Genomic DNA, 14,583 nt, shown 5'->3' on the forward strand with positions numbered 1-14,583 from the left:
CCCACGACCAGCTTCGCTGTGGGTTTGTCCCGCCCCTTTCCAGCGCGTGTATCCAGTCCAGCTTCTTAAGGAGCCGATTGGCCCAGCTTGGGGCGGGACTGTCCTGCTACCAGCGCCGGGATGAAGAAGTGCACAGCGCAGGCGAGGCTCCTCCCCGTCTCGCGACAAATAGTCCCAGGGTGGAGTTTATCACCTTTCTTGTTAAGCCAGAGGCTCCTTCTTGGTCACCAATCCGTCATTCCATTCATTCTGATCTTTGAGGTACCCTCTCCCCTGAAATCCCTCACCTAGTCACCTCTCCTCCCACCTCCGCTTTGTCACCATCACGCGGAAAGTCTAGGGGGACTGAGAGGAATCTTGAAACCGGGGTTGCGCCCGGGCCTCATTACCTGCCTCCAGCCTTCCTTCAAATCCCAAATAAAATCTCAACTGCAAAGTCTTTTCCAAATGTGCTTCGTCTTAATGCCTTTCCTCTGAAATGATCTCCAGTTATCCTGCTTATAGCTTGTTTGTACATCGCTGTTTGCATGTTAGAGTATGCGCTCCTTGGGCAGCACTTGGCACAGTAGCTGGCCCATGTTAGGTGCTGACCTCTGTCTTTACTATTCCACATAAACTTAGTCATCTCTCAATGATCCTTTCAGGGGGATGTCCAAGCTTCCTGTTTTGTTTTGTTTTTCTGTCTTTGTTCCAAGGCAGAAAAGTCGTAAGGGCTAGGCAATGGTGATCAAGTGACTTGCCCAGGATCACACAGCTAGGAAATGTCTGAGGCTATATTTGAACCTAGGACCTCCCATCTCTAGGCCTGGCTCTCAATCCACTGAGCCACCCAGCTGCCCATCCTGATTCTTTTAAGCCCCAGTCTATGGAGCATATTGTCTTGCTTCCTATTTTACTGAGATAACAGATGTCTTCATTTTTCTATTATGTCCTCCCCTGGTGTCTCTTCTCCAAACTTAAATTCTGAGGCCTTATGAAAAAACTCTACTGTTGGAGTAGAAATGCAGATGAAAACATAATTTATCATTTGGTTTATTTGGGTATATCATTTGGGGTTTGGGTTCTTATAAGATTATTTGCTTATAAAAATGAATAATATGAAAATGTTTTGCATGATAATACGTGTGTCAACTTGAAATCTGGAGACCCAATTCTGCCCCTGTCCCCTGAGAATTCACCCCAGGGAAATCCCAGACTTCACCATTTCAGACAATAATAGACCTTAAAGTACTTAAGAATCCTAGCTTAGGTGGGCCTAGAAGGCCTGAGAGCAAATGCTAAGTACCCTTTTAGTCTTGGGAGTTCCCTCATAGTATCAGAGATCCTTTCCCAAGAAGACCAACACCTGGGTAGGGACCATCCTTTTAGTATACATTCCCACTCCCTGATACTCCAGCTTCTGGCTATGGTTTCTTTCCCAAGCCTGTTTGCATCCTGTCTGTATAGGCTGGACCTGTCATTTCCTTATAGTCATGGTAAAGTCAATCAATCATACTTCCCTGTCCTTAGTTCCCCAAATTCTATTGTTTTTAGAAGGATCATGTAGCATAGTAATCCTCTCAGAGATACTGGTGCCAGAGTGCCAGAACCTTTGGTTCTGTGTGGATTTAGGCACTTGGCTCTGTGCCAAATATTGAACACTATCTCTTTCCTGATTAAAGACTTGGGTTTTCTGGCTACCATTCCATTCTTCCCTTTCAGGATTTTTTCCCCTTGCTACACATAAATCATAAAAGTCTCCAAATTAAAGGGGCCATATCCACATACACACACACACACACACAAAACCACTTCATTATGGCTCGCTAGACAAATGGTTATTCAGCTTTTGGGAGAATCTATTGCTTCTCAAGGTAGTTCATTTTCCTTCCACATAGTTTGTGTTAGGATATTTAGCCTGACATAAAAACTAAGTTTTCCTTTTTTAACATTCACCCACTTGGTTTTCCTAATTCTAGCTTCTGGGGTCAAGCAAAACAAGCAAGAAAGCAGAAAGAACATCTAATCCCTCTTTCAGAAAATAATTGGTGGTCAACAAGCATAAGTGCCAGCCATAGTTAATAACTACATATATAAAGAAAGGCAAAACAAAACAAAACAAAAAACCTAAAAAAAGTTCCTACTCTTGAGAAGTTCATGGACTAATTGCAGGAGACATCAGACAAACAACTAAGTACAAATGAGATAGAGACAAAAAAAATTGAAGATACTATAATAAACATGGGAAAGGCACTAGCATTAAGGAGAATCCAGAATTACTTTTTGCAAAAGGTAGGATTTTAGCTGGGAATTTTGATCAAAATAAACATGTATTAATCAGCCAGAAACTGTGCTAAATGCTGGACATACAAAAAGAGGCAAAAGACAGTTCCTGCTATGGTAAGGTTACAATCTAATGGGGAAACAATATGCAAATAAATGTATGCAAAGCAAGCTATAGGGGGGATAAATAGAAAATAAAAATTAAAAGAGGGAAGGAACTAGAATTAGAGGGGTTGGGGAAGTTTTCTTGTAGTATAATAATGAAGGTATTGAAGAGGTACAGGGGATACTGGAAGGGCTGGTAACAGGGAATGGAGAAGTTGAAGGAACAGAGGGAATATGGAGACTGGTGAGGTAAAAGGAGTTTGTACCAAAGAATGAAGAAGGGACAGAGGTACCCCCTGGGGCAGAGAGACTCTTTGTAATTTCCTCTCATTCAACCCACAATAGAGGTAGCCCTGGGTAAGAATTAGGTTAAGGCTGGCAGGACCAGTGTTTAGAGTGACTTCTTGGACTGGTAGAGTTTACTCCTCAAGGTTTGTCTGGTAGTTGCAACCCCACAAGTTCCCTTTGTCTGGCAGGCAGACTGTCACTGTTGGCTTTCCTTCTTTAGCCTAGATTAATGGCTAGCTAAGCCACCAGCTTCTCTTTCTTTGTTCTCCCTTCAGTATGAATCTGACTGTGATCTATTTTTCAAGTAGTTTAATAGAGTAAATCAAGAAAGGGGATAGGCATGTGTAAATAAGAAACCCTTGCTTCTTCTTCAGCTGAGCTAAGATAGGTCAGCTTCAGCTTATCTATCTTCTTAGCTAGTCACTATCTCTATCCTACTAAACAAAAGGCAAGTGTCCTTCTTGGAAAGTCAAGGGATGGAAAGGATCTTCAGGGTGACCCCCTGAAGTTAAGGAATCAACCCCTTTCAGCAGCTTACTTTTGTCTTATTCTTCCTCTAATGGATGCTCTCACACATACAGGAACCTTCTTCTCCAGGGTAAGGGAATGGAGGCAAGGTTTTCCACAGTCTGAGATACATAGCTTAGCCGAGTTCAGAAGGCAAAGACCCTTTCAGTTAGCAGTTTCTCTCACAATCCTCTTCTCTCACTCGAACTGTCCCATCACATTCCAACTGCTGTCTGCTCCATCTCAGTGGGCAGAAATGCAAAAACTTGATTCGCAGTTTTCCTTTCCATAGTAGTGGGTGAGATTTTAGTTGGCACTTACAGAAAGAGAAGAAGGTTGGAGGGGAGAGAGCATAGAGAAAATACCCTCAGTTGAGATTGAAGTATCTTATTTGTGGAACAGTCAAGAGATCAAAGTCATTGGATGGAAGAATATGTATTTGGGAACATGGTTTAAGAAAACTGGAAGGGTAGGAGGGGTATAGGTCATAAACAGCTGTGAATGCCAAACAGAGCATTTTATATTGGTTCCTGGAGGCAATAGGAAACCACTAGAGTTTACTGAGTAGGGTCAGTAAGTGACTAAATAGATGAATTGGAGTGGAGACTAAAGACAGACAAACTAACCAGTAGGCTATTGCAGTAATCAAAGAATGATGGAGACCAACCTGTATTAGAGTGGTGGTAGTGTCAGAGGTGAGAAGAGAGTATGTTCCAGAGATTTTGAAAAGTGAAATCAGTAGGCTTTGGCAACAGATTGGATATTGGGGAATGGGGGATATCATGATGACTGCTGTTTTAGACATATTGAGTTTATGATGTCTACTGGTAATCCAGTTCAAGATGTCTGAAAGACAGTTGAGGTTGTGAGATTAGAAGTCAGTAGAGAGACCTGAACAAATTAGGAAAATTTGAAAATCATTAGCATAGAGATAGAATTAAATCCATGTAAGCTAATGAGCAAGATCATCAAATAAAATGGTATAGAGGGAGAAGAGAAAAAGGTTCGGGCTCTGAAAGACACAGTTAGAAAGTGTGATCTGGAGAAGGATCTAGCAAAAAAACAACAACAAAAAAAAACAGAAAAAAGCAGTTGAATAGATGGGAGGAAAACCAGGAGAGAATGGTGTCCCAAATATCAAGGAGTAGAGAGCAATCAATAGTGTCAAAGGCTGCAGAGAGGCAAGGAGAATGAAAATTGAGAGAAGGTGATTGGATCTGGCAACTAAGAGAGTTTTAGTAACTTTGGGGAAAGCAGTTTTGGGGGAATGATAAATTCAGAAGCTGGATTGTGTGAATCTTAAAAACTACTCAGACTGTACCTTAGAAAAATTGGTTTAGCTATTCCCTTATTGTAACAATGGACATACTTGGTCTAACAAGAATCAGGAATGTATTGGGAACTTTTAAAATTACTCCACCCTAATTAGACATACTTTAGGGGAAAATAAAAGTTGTAAACTCTTGATTGAACAATGAAGGAACTTAACTCATACCTTATAGTGAAGCTAGATCCTTAATCTACGTCTATTTTTAGATCTAATACAAAAGGTGTTAAGTACCTGTAAAGGTTAAATAATCACAAAAAGGTCAAATAAGTTACAAAAGGCAAGCTTAACAAAGAGGTGTGAAGTACTCAGAAGATATAATCTAACCAGAGAAGATGAGAACCAAAGAAGGTAAGAACTAAAAATGGGCAGTCCTGAAAAAAACATCTACTGTGATTGGTAGATGTGAAAATTTAGGGGAGGTGACATAAGAGAAAATTTCTTTAAAAGGAAGGGGTAAAAAGTCAGGAGGCAAATTGAGTTCAGAATTGAGTCAGATTCTGAACTCAGTTCAGGAAATTGAGTTGAGTGGAGGATTGGAACCCAGCTTGGAGATGGTCTCATAGTGAATGATAAGACTGACTCCTTTTTCCCTTAGGCTCAGGGAGGCCACTTTGATCAAGGCCTTTAACTACTGCTTGGCTCAGCCTGGGCTACAACAGTTTAAATTAATTCTCTCTCTCTCTCTCTCTCTCTCTCTCTCTCTCTCTCTCTCTCTCTCTCTCTCCTTCCCTTAATTCCTTTTCTCTTTATTAATTAAAATCTCCATAAATCCCCAGCTGACTTGGGTATTTTCATATTTGGGAATTTCCCATGGCGACCAGTTTATGTCAAAACACTAAAATTATCCTTACAATTTTAAGAGGTTGACAGGAGAGAAAGTCAAGGCACCTAGTGTAGGTAGCCTTTTCAAGGAGTTTAGCTACAGAAAACAGAAGAGATCAAAGATATAAGATAATAGTTAGCAGGGATGAAAGGACCAAGTGAGGATTTTTTCAGAATGGGAATATTGGTAGGCAGTAAAAAGTAAGCTAGGAGACAAAGAAAGGTCAAAAATATGAGAAAGAGTGGGGATGATAGAGGCTATTGGAGGAGACAGGATGGAAAGTGAACAAGTGGAAATTTTAGCCTTGGTAAAGAGTAAGGCCACTTCATCATGTGAGACAGGAGTGGGGGGGGGGGGCAGGGGAAGGTAGTAGAAAGTACCCAAGAGATAGGAAGCAAGGAAAAGGGGAAAAGAGGGAATACATAGTACATGGCCTAAATTTTTTCCTGTAAAATATGTGGCAAGGCTTTCAGAAAGTGGGAGGAAGAAGAGCCATAAGAGGTTTGAGGAGGAATGGAGAGTGGGATGATGAGTTGAGAAGGGAAATATAGTAGGGTTGCCTAGCATCAGGAAGGACCCAGTTGAAGTTATATAATATAAATTTGTAGTGGACTCAGTCAGAATGGTTGTGTGATTTTCTCTACCTTCATTCAGAAACACTTGTGTGAGTGAGAAAGTAATGAATGGTGGGAGTGATCCAAAACTGAAGCTTGGCTGAGCATAATTGACAATACAATAAGAGGGCTATGGATTCAAGAGAGTAGGACAGTGTAGAATCAAATTGGTTCAAAAAAGAGTCAATATGGAAAGAAGAAGAATGGCTAGTGCAGAAGAGATGGGTTGGGAGAGAACTGAGGGATCCAAGGATTGGAGTTCATATTGTGGGTAAAGAGTAGAATTATGTAAGGGATTAAATTATGGTCAGATAAGGATATTTCAAAATTCTTGAATGTGGAGATGGTATATTTTGTGGGTGATGGCAAGATCAAGAGTATGATCATCTTTGTGTTTGACTGAGGTAGAATGGAGAAGTAATTCATGGGGGAGGGAGGGAAGGCAAATGGATTGAAGAAATGAGTGGTGAAGGAATCTGAGGGAGAATCAATATGTATGTTAAAGTTCCCTAGTAAGAGGAGGAGAGAAAAAAGTTGTAAGGCAGGTGTGGAACTCATGGAGGAAGGAAGGGGAGTAACCCTTAATCATCAGCTATCAGAATTTTTATTGAGTGGTAGGTATGAATAGTGTGATCCTCCAGGGTAGAGAGGTTACTAAGTGATGAAGAAAAGTAAATGACAGCAAAAGAGTGTTTCTTAATGGCAATAAGGAACCAAGAATAGTCCAAATTCCTTGTCTCAAACAATGCACTAAGGAAAACAAATGAATTAAAGTACAGCCAGTACTGGAAAGGGTGGCCAGAGAAGACAGGTTTCAGTAAAGCTAGTAGATGGAAGGAGTAAGAGAGAAATAGATTTAAAATGAAGAGAGCTTTGTTGCCTAAGGAACAGGTATTCCAAAGGGCACAATGGAAGGAAGGGCTGGGGGGAATTAGGATGACACTTTGGTTGAGGAGTGTTAAGATTGGATTTAGTGTGAAGATTGGATTTAGCTATCTCCTGATTTGTAACAATGAAGATGCTTAGCCTAACAAAATTAGGGATGTCTTAGGAACTTTGCATTATTCCACTCTACTTTGTCTAACAAAATCAGGAATGTGTAACCATGCTTGAAGAGTGAGTGTTTAGGAAGATGGCCTTTGATAGAGAAATTGACAAATCAGAAACAGCTGACAGACCCCTGGGTTGTCCTAAGTCAAGCTTAGGCTACCATTGGTGCAGAGAAGACGCAGGAAAGTGAGGTAGAATCGTCTAGATTTTTTTTCACAGGGCTTCCTCTCAGCGGTCTCTTTTCCCTCTTTCTCTGGCTGGCATTGTGCTAAGCATTCTGACATCTTGGCGTGGTGGCAGCTAATCATCTGGGTTTTGGCAGTGAGTTTGCCCTTGAGCTCATTCAGGCTCAGGCATCTTGGCTGAGCCCTCTTGGAGTTCAGGCTGATTCCTTCCTCTTTTACTCTCCAAAACCTTATCTTCCTAAAGCCTCTAATCTTCCCCCCTGGCACAAGCCAGGCCAGAGAAATCCTACAACCTTTCCTTCTCCCTTCTTCTTAATTTCTTTCTACTATATTAATTAAATCACCATAAATTTCCAGCTGTCTTGGGTATTTTATTTGGGCTATCCCATGGTGACAAATAACTAATATAGTTTAGGTAACAACGCTAAAAGTATCCTTTACAATTTGATCACAATGAAGAATTGAATACTAAGGGATTATGGAATAGGGTTTAGATGAGAGTTTATAGTCACTGGGACATGAAGAGTATGACCAGGAATGAAAATGTTCACCTTTGATTAGAGGGTACCACTTTTCTACCCTTGAAAAACAGAAGCCATAGGAAGTGGGAGGTCTAAAATCTAAAGGAGGATTGTTCTTCTTTGCACTGGAGGTTCTTCACACACCAGGTAAATATTGGGCTGACAGAAGAGATGAAAGATGCCTTGTAGTACAGGTGGAAGTGGTTGCTTTGGGGCAAATGGAAGAAGCTTGGCCTAACCCCTAGCAGTCTTTCCTTAGAGGACATGTACTCAGCAGAGGAATGAAAACATAGGGCTCTAGATCACTGGTGGACTTGAAGATGTCAAAGACACTAGGATGGGGAAATGAGAAGAGAGAGAATTTGCAGCATTGAGGATAATCAATAAAAATTCTTTGAGTTGAAAGTATCTTGTGCAAGGAACAGCAAGGGTGTCCTTGTCATTGGTTGGCAGAGTATTAGAGTGCAGGAAAACAGGGAAGGTAGGAGGGGTCCAGGGAAGGGAAGGGAGGAAGGAGAAATGATTTGGAAGCCAAAAGATTATGTCTAACAACAACAACAACAACAACAAACTTCAGAATGAATAAAAATCGATGAATTATCACCCCCCCCCAAACTTCCCAGATTAACAAAACAAGAGAGACTTGAAATCTAATCTCAGGAGAAAAAAAAAAAAAGAACTTGACCAAATTATAAATTGTAGGAATCCAGGCATACTCTAATCTTGATAATGTTTGAGGGGCGCTCAAAAAGCTGACTCTTTATGATATTTCTAATGATGATTTTCTCTAATTTAAATTAAACCTTAACTGAGTCAAATTCCTAACCCTTCCCTGAGGCTACACTCCTGAAGACTGACCCACTATCTCAGTACCATCCATACTCTAGATTTGGGCATTAGCTATACCTTGTCTTAGGATCACAGCAGTTGGCTATTTGTGATGATTCCCTCCTAATGTAACTCACTGTCTGACTACTTCATGTCAGAACTTTCTGTCTTTGTGTCTTTCTCCTTGACTTATGCTCTCCTTCCCTTAAACCCGTCACCCATTTTTCTCTCAGCCCCTGGTTCCCCTTTCTGACTGTTTTACCCACCAGGAACTTGGGTGAAGTCAGTGGATGGAAGCAATAAGGTAGGGGGAGATAAAGCATCCAGGTAGAGTGGATTGAGCACCAAGTTAGTTCTTCCTATCTGAATTCAACAATAGGTCTTTTACATAATAAGGATGGTGTCTTCTCTGATGCAGCCTTTTCTTTTCCAGACTAAAGATTCCCACTTTTCAACCATATAGTTATTCAGTTGTTATGGTAACCGGTCATATATCATGGTAGCCAGTCCCTTCAATGGCTTGGTTACTCTTCTCTGGATACAGAGAAGTTTGCCAAAGAATGTCCTTAAAATTCAGTGTTCAGAAGTGAATATTCCAGACCAGAGAATTGGGCTGCCAGGATCCACTACAATTTTATGTTATTTGATCTTTTATTCTTCTTCTCTTTAATGATTAATATTTAAGTCAGGTCCTCTTGGTTCCAGTAAGGTTTCAAGGGAGTGGCATGGCATCCTATTAAACAGCTTTTTCTTAGTCTGAATAGTCTGATTAGATGTTTCTTTCTTTTTTTTTTAATAAACACACTATAGTGATGTCTTTTGTCTTTACAATGAAGTTATTTCTCTCTCCTAAGTCCAGACTGTATCTTCTCTCTGTGGGGCAAAGAAGAACAACTGAGCAAAAGTAAACCATGCTTGACAATGTATTCCATTCTATTAGTCTCCCAGCTGTCTGCCAGCATGAGACTGGTTTTATTACTATTTCCCTGGGACTTTCAAGGGGCATCTTGGTGGTGCAATGGATAGAGTTCTGGGCCAGCAATCAAGGAGATCTGAGTTCAAATCCAGCCAAAGATACTGACTCACTATATGACCCTGAGCAAGTCACTTAACCCTGTTTGTCTCAGTTTACTCATCTGTAATATGAGGTAGAGGCAATCCTGTATCTCTGCCAAGAAAACCCCAAATAAGGGCAGCTGGGTGGCTCAGTGGATTGAGAGTCAGGCTTAGAGATGGGAGATCCTGGGTTCAAATCTGGCCTCAGGCATTTCCCAGCTGTGTGACCCTGGGCAAGTCACTTAACCTCTATTGCCTAGCCCGTAATGCTCTTCCGCAGTAGAACCAAATACACAGTCGTGATTCTATGATAGAAGGTAAGGTAAGGGTTAAAAAAGTTAAAAGAATTTTAAAAATAAAATAAAATAAAGCCATCTTTGGATTTCCTTAATCTCATCCCACCTAATTTTATCTACTGCCTTGACTACCTCCATTCATCCATAAGGAAAAGTGCTGAGGACCATCGGGAAAATAGCATGAGTTTAATCAATGTCTAAGTCCTCTAGAGAAGTAGAGAAGAAGGCCATATGGTACTGGGGTTAGAAATCTCAGATTTTTTAAAACTAGAATAGACATTGTAACTAAGGACATTATAAAATGATGTCTAGCGTGGAAGCTAGATAGAGTCCTGGGTCTGGACTCAGGAAGACCAGGGTTCAAATCTGGTCTCAGACACCCGGTATGCAACCCTCCAATAAGTTGCTTAACCCTATTTGTCTGTGTCCTCTTCTGTAAAATGAAGTAGAGAAGGACGTGGCAAATCACTTTGCCAAGAAAATCCCAAACGGAGCCATGAAGAATCAGACTCAGAAACAGCAATTTGACCCACTGATGGTCTACGAGTGATCAAGCTAGTTGACCAGAAATGTGAACCCTACGTACAGGGTTCAAGAGACAATTCTTTCCATCTGGATTTTGCTGTGTTGAGTCCAGAGATGCTCCACTCATGTGACATCATCTGCATGCTGCTGTTTCCATAGAAACTCCAGACAAAGGGACTGGTTATAAAGGAAACTGAAAGGCACCTTTAAAGGCTTCATTCATTCCACTTCATTTTGTCTTGATGAGAAAGGTATAAAAAGCATGGCCTCTGCCCAAAGGGGAGCATTTGTTTTCCCTGCTATGTTCTCTACTAATTTAGGGGGGAAAGACATTTTGGGGAGTAAAGCCGAAGGAAGAAACATAGTTGGATGCCAAGTTTTATCCATTTAAGCAGAGACCGCAGCAATCATTTCGTTTATGAGCAACAATGCAAGGAGAGGAAGAATGGGCCCTGAACCAGAAAGACATCCATGGAGGCTCACAACTATAACTTTCTCTGCCAAATCTCACTCTAAATGGTTTTGGGTCTCACACTGCTTCAAGCTAATTCCCTCTCCCAAGGACTTCTGTCCTAGCAGCCATACAGAGCTTAGGGATGGAGAGCCTCGGGTTTTGTCTCTTGTTGGCGCTACAGCCCTAGGCCTTCAGTGTTTGCCTCTGGACCACAAGAACAATCTTACCTAGTAAATCTTCCGTCTATGCAACTGAAATCAACAAGAATTTACTGATTTTCTATTTTGTCTGCTGGGCAACCAGATGGTACAGTGGATAGAGTACCAGACCCAGAGTCAGGAAAATGAGTCTTCCTGAGTTCAAGTAGGACCTCAGACATACTAGCTCTTTGATCCTGGGCAAGTCACTTACCCCTGTTGGCCTCAGTTTCTTCATCTGTAAAATGAGCTGAGAAAGAAATGGCAAACTTTTTTTGCCAAGAAAATCTCAACTGGGGGGCACGAAGAATTGGACACAACTGAAAAATGACTGAATAACAACATGATGTGTTCTTCATTGTGTTGGATGCCTAGAAGAAATTACCACCTATTCCAAGAAAGGGATAAGTCGTATGGCGGCAGGCAGGAATTAGAAAGATCTGGGATCTCATACCCTTCCAAAACACTGACTCATTTTGTGACTTTACATGGGCCAATTGAATTAATAGGGTCCAATTCTTTGGACTTCAATTTCTCCTTGTTATAAATAAGAATATCTGTCTTTCCTTGCTATATAAGTATGCAATCAGGATGTGGATGGATGAATGAAAAAGCACTTATTAAAGAGACAGAGAAATGACTCAGTGGATAGAGAGTCAGGCCTGGAGTCAGGACCTCCTGAGCGCAAATGTGGCCTCAGACATTTCCTAGCTGGGTGACCCTGGGCAAATCACTTAACCTCCATGGCCTAGCCCTTATCGCTCTTCTATCTTAGAACTGATGCTTAGTATCCATTCTGAGACAGACGATAAGGGCATTAAAAAAAAATAGTATTTATTAAGTGTTTATTACACTCTACTGAGTTCTGGTGATACAAATAAAAAATCATATTAAGCTCCTTAATTGCTTGATCCTGGGCAAGATACTTAACCTCTGCTTGCCTCAGTTTCCTAAACTGTAAAATGAGGGGAATAATTGAAACTAGCTCCCAGAATTGTTGTGAAGATCAAATAAGATAATTTTGGTAAAAAGCTCTTAACACAGTACCTGTCATACAGTGTATGTTATAAATGCTTATTCCTTTCCCTCTTCTTTTCTGGATGGTTACAGCAGTCAAAGTGCAGAATATAATGGGAATAAGTATGTTGACTTAGAACAAGCATCTCTAATTCATTGCGTTTATTTGTTTGCTTATTATTTTTTTAAACCCTTACCTTCCATCTTAGAATCAAATTGATTCTAAGGCAGAAGAGCAGTAAGGATTAGGCAATGGGGTGAAGTGACTTGCCCAGGGTCACATAGCTGGGAAGTGTCTGAGGTCATATTTGAACCCAGGATCTCCCATCTCTAGACCTGACTCTTAATCCACTGAGCCATCCAGCTGACCCCTGCTTATTTGTTTTAAACCCTTATTTTCTGTCTTAGAATGGCTACTAAGCATTAGTTCCAAAGCACAAGAGTAGTAAGGGCTAGGCAATGGGGGGGGGGGGGAGGTCAAGTGATTTACCCAGGGTCACACAGCCAGGAAATGTCGGAGGCCAGATTTGAACCCTGGTCTTCCTGACTCTAGGCCTGGTGCTCTATCTACTGAGCTACCTACCTGCCCCTCCATTTTGTGTTGAGTCTCTAATAAATAATAAAAACACATATCTAGTTTGGTAATGATGTGAGCATCCCTGAAATCCAGTAAACAATAGATAAATACCTGCTAATGATGTTAGGAAACTAAAGCTTTGATTGGTGGTTTCTTTTCATCATAAGCTTTTGTAATACATCATGAATCATAACTTGTAAATTGTAATTTGTAACTTATAAATGCCCTTAGCCAGAACGACATAAGAGATACTGTCTATCAGCCTTCTTCTGGGTTGTGATGAGAAATGATTCCTGTGTTTTCTGTGCTTGGAAATTTGAGCATCCTGTAGTCACAGGAGAGGAGCGTTGATTGACACTGACTCACTAGAATGCCACCTCAAAGGGAAACATGGCGGCCTCTACCTGAGCAGAAATGGAACCCCATTGGGAGCACTGATACAAGACACCGTAGGAATATTAGGGATAAGACTGGTTTTCTAGAATTAGTGAAAGAAGGGAATTTTGAGATAAGCCCTGGGAAAGGATTCTGGGTAGGAAGAAATTGTGGGAGTCTAAAAACTGAAAATAACTGAACTTCATTTCCTTCTTGGATTTCAAATGAGCTGGGAGTGGGTTTTGTCTCTCTGCTTACAATTTCAAGCTGAAGGAGGAGTTTTGAAATAAGAGATTTCCCCTGGAAAATCAGGATGTTCATAGAGAAAATCTTTGGTATCCAGGTGGAGTATTTACTTGGAGAAAACTAATTTCCCTGAGTCCAGGCTTCATCTGTCAGTGGTCTGTCTATCAGAATTTCTATTGGCTAAGGTAATCCAAAGCTTTTCATCTATAACTTTGGTTACTTCATACAGCAGCCAAACCCAGAGGTTTTCCCCTTTCTTTCTTTATTAATTGCTGGTGGGAAGATGAGGGTCAGTCAGATTGCCTGAGAAAGGGTTTTAGATAGCATAAGGAAGTGTACGTAAGACCTAAAGAACAGAAGGCTCTCCTTAAGCAGGAGACTCAGGAGTTGGGTGGAGGTAGTTTGAAGAGTGTCAGGGTCAAACCTACCAGTTACCCTTATTCCTTTTTGTTAAAATAAACCTTGTTTCCATAATCAAAGGGTTTGGTGCTTAATTGGCCCTCAGGAGTTCCTAGGTGGGTTATAACATCTTGCATCCCTCTGGACACTGCCACATTATAACACTCTTATGGGTACCTTTTGGAATCAGGTTGGTATTTATTTCTAGAGGAGTTAATATTTATATCAGTGAATAATCAATAAAGTTAAGTGCATCCACTGATGAATGTCTTATTAGTTAGTGTCGTGTTAGCCCTGATGTTGTTGTTGAATCATTTCAGTTGTGTCTGACTTTTCATGAACCCATTTGGGGATTTTTTGGTCAAGACACTGGAGTGGTTTGCCATTTCCTTCTCCAGCTTGTGCTGGGAATGAGGAAACTGAAGCAAATCGGGTGCCCCAAGTCACACTGCTAATAATTGTCTAAGGCAAGATTTGAATTTCAGTTTTCCTAACTCCAGGCCAGGGGCTCTATCCACTGAGCCACTTATGTGCTCTACTAGTTTTCCCAAGAAGTTTTAAAAATGATAACTTTTCAGCCTTAGTTCCTTATCTGTAAATGGGGATAATAATAGCACCTACTTTTTGTTGTAGGTTAGAGATCAAATGAGATAACATATGTAAAGTCCTGTATAAATGTTACGTATTATAATGTTATTATATATTATTTTTTATTTGAAGTTTTTTATTTAATTAATTTAGAATATTTTTCCAAGGTTACATGATTCATGTTCTTTCCCTCCCCCTTCCACCCCTCACCTGTAGCCAACTAGCAATTCCACTGGGTTTTACATGTGTCATTGATCAAGACCTATTTACATATTAGAATATATTATTAGTTAAATGAATTAAAATAATATATTGTATTTTTATATAGGTCAACTTGGAA

Source organism: Monodelphis domestica, chromosome 2 (assembly GCF_027887165.1).
Source record: "Monodelphis domestica isolate mMonDom1 chromosome 2, mMonDom1.pri, whole genome shotgun sequence".
Lineage (NCBI taxonomy): Eukaryota > Metazoa > Chordata > Mammalia > Didelphimorphia > Didelphidae > Monodelphis > Monodelphis domestica.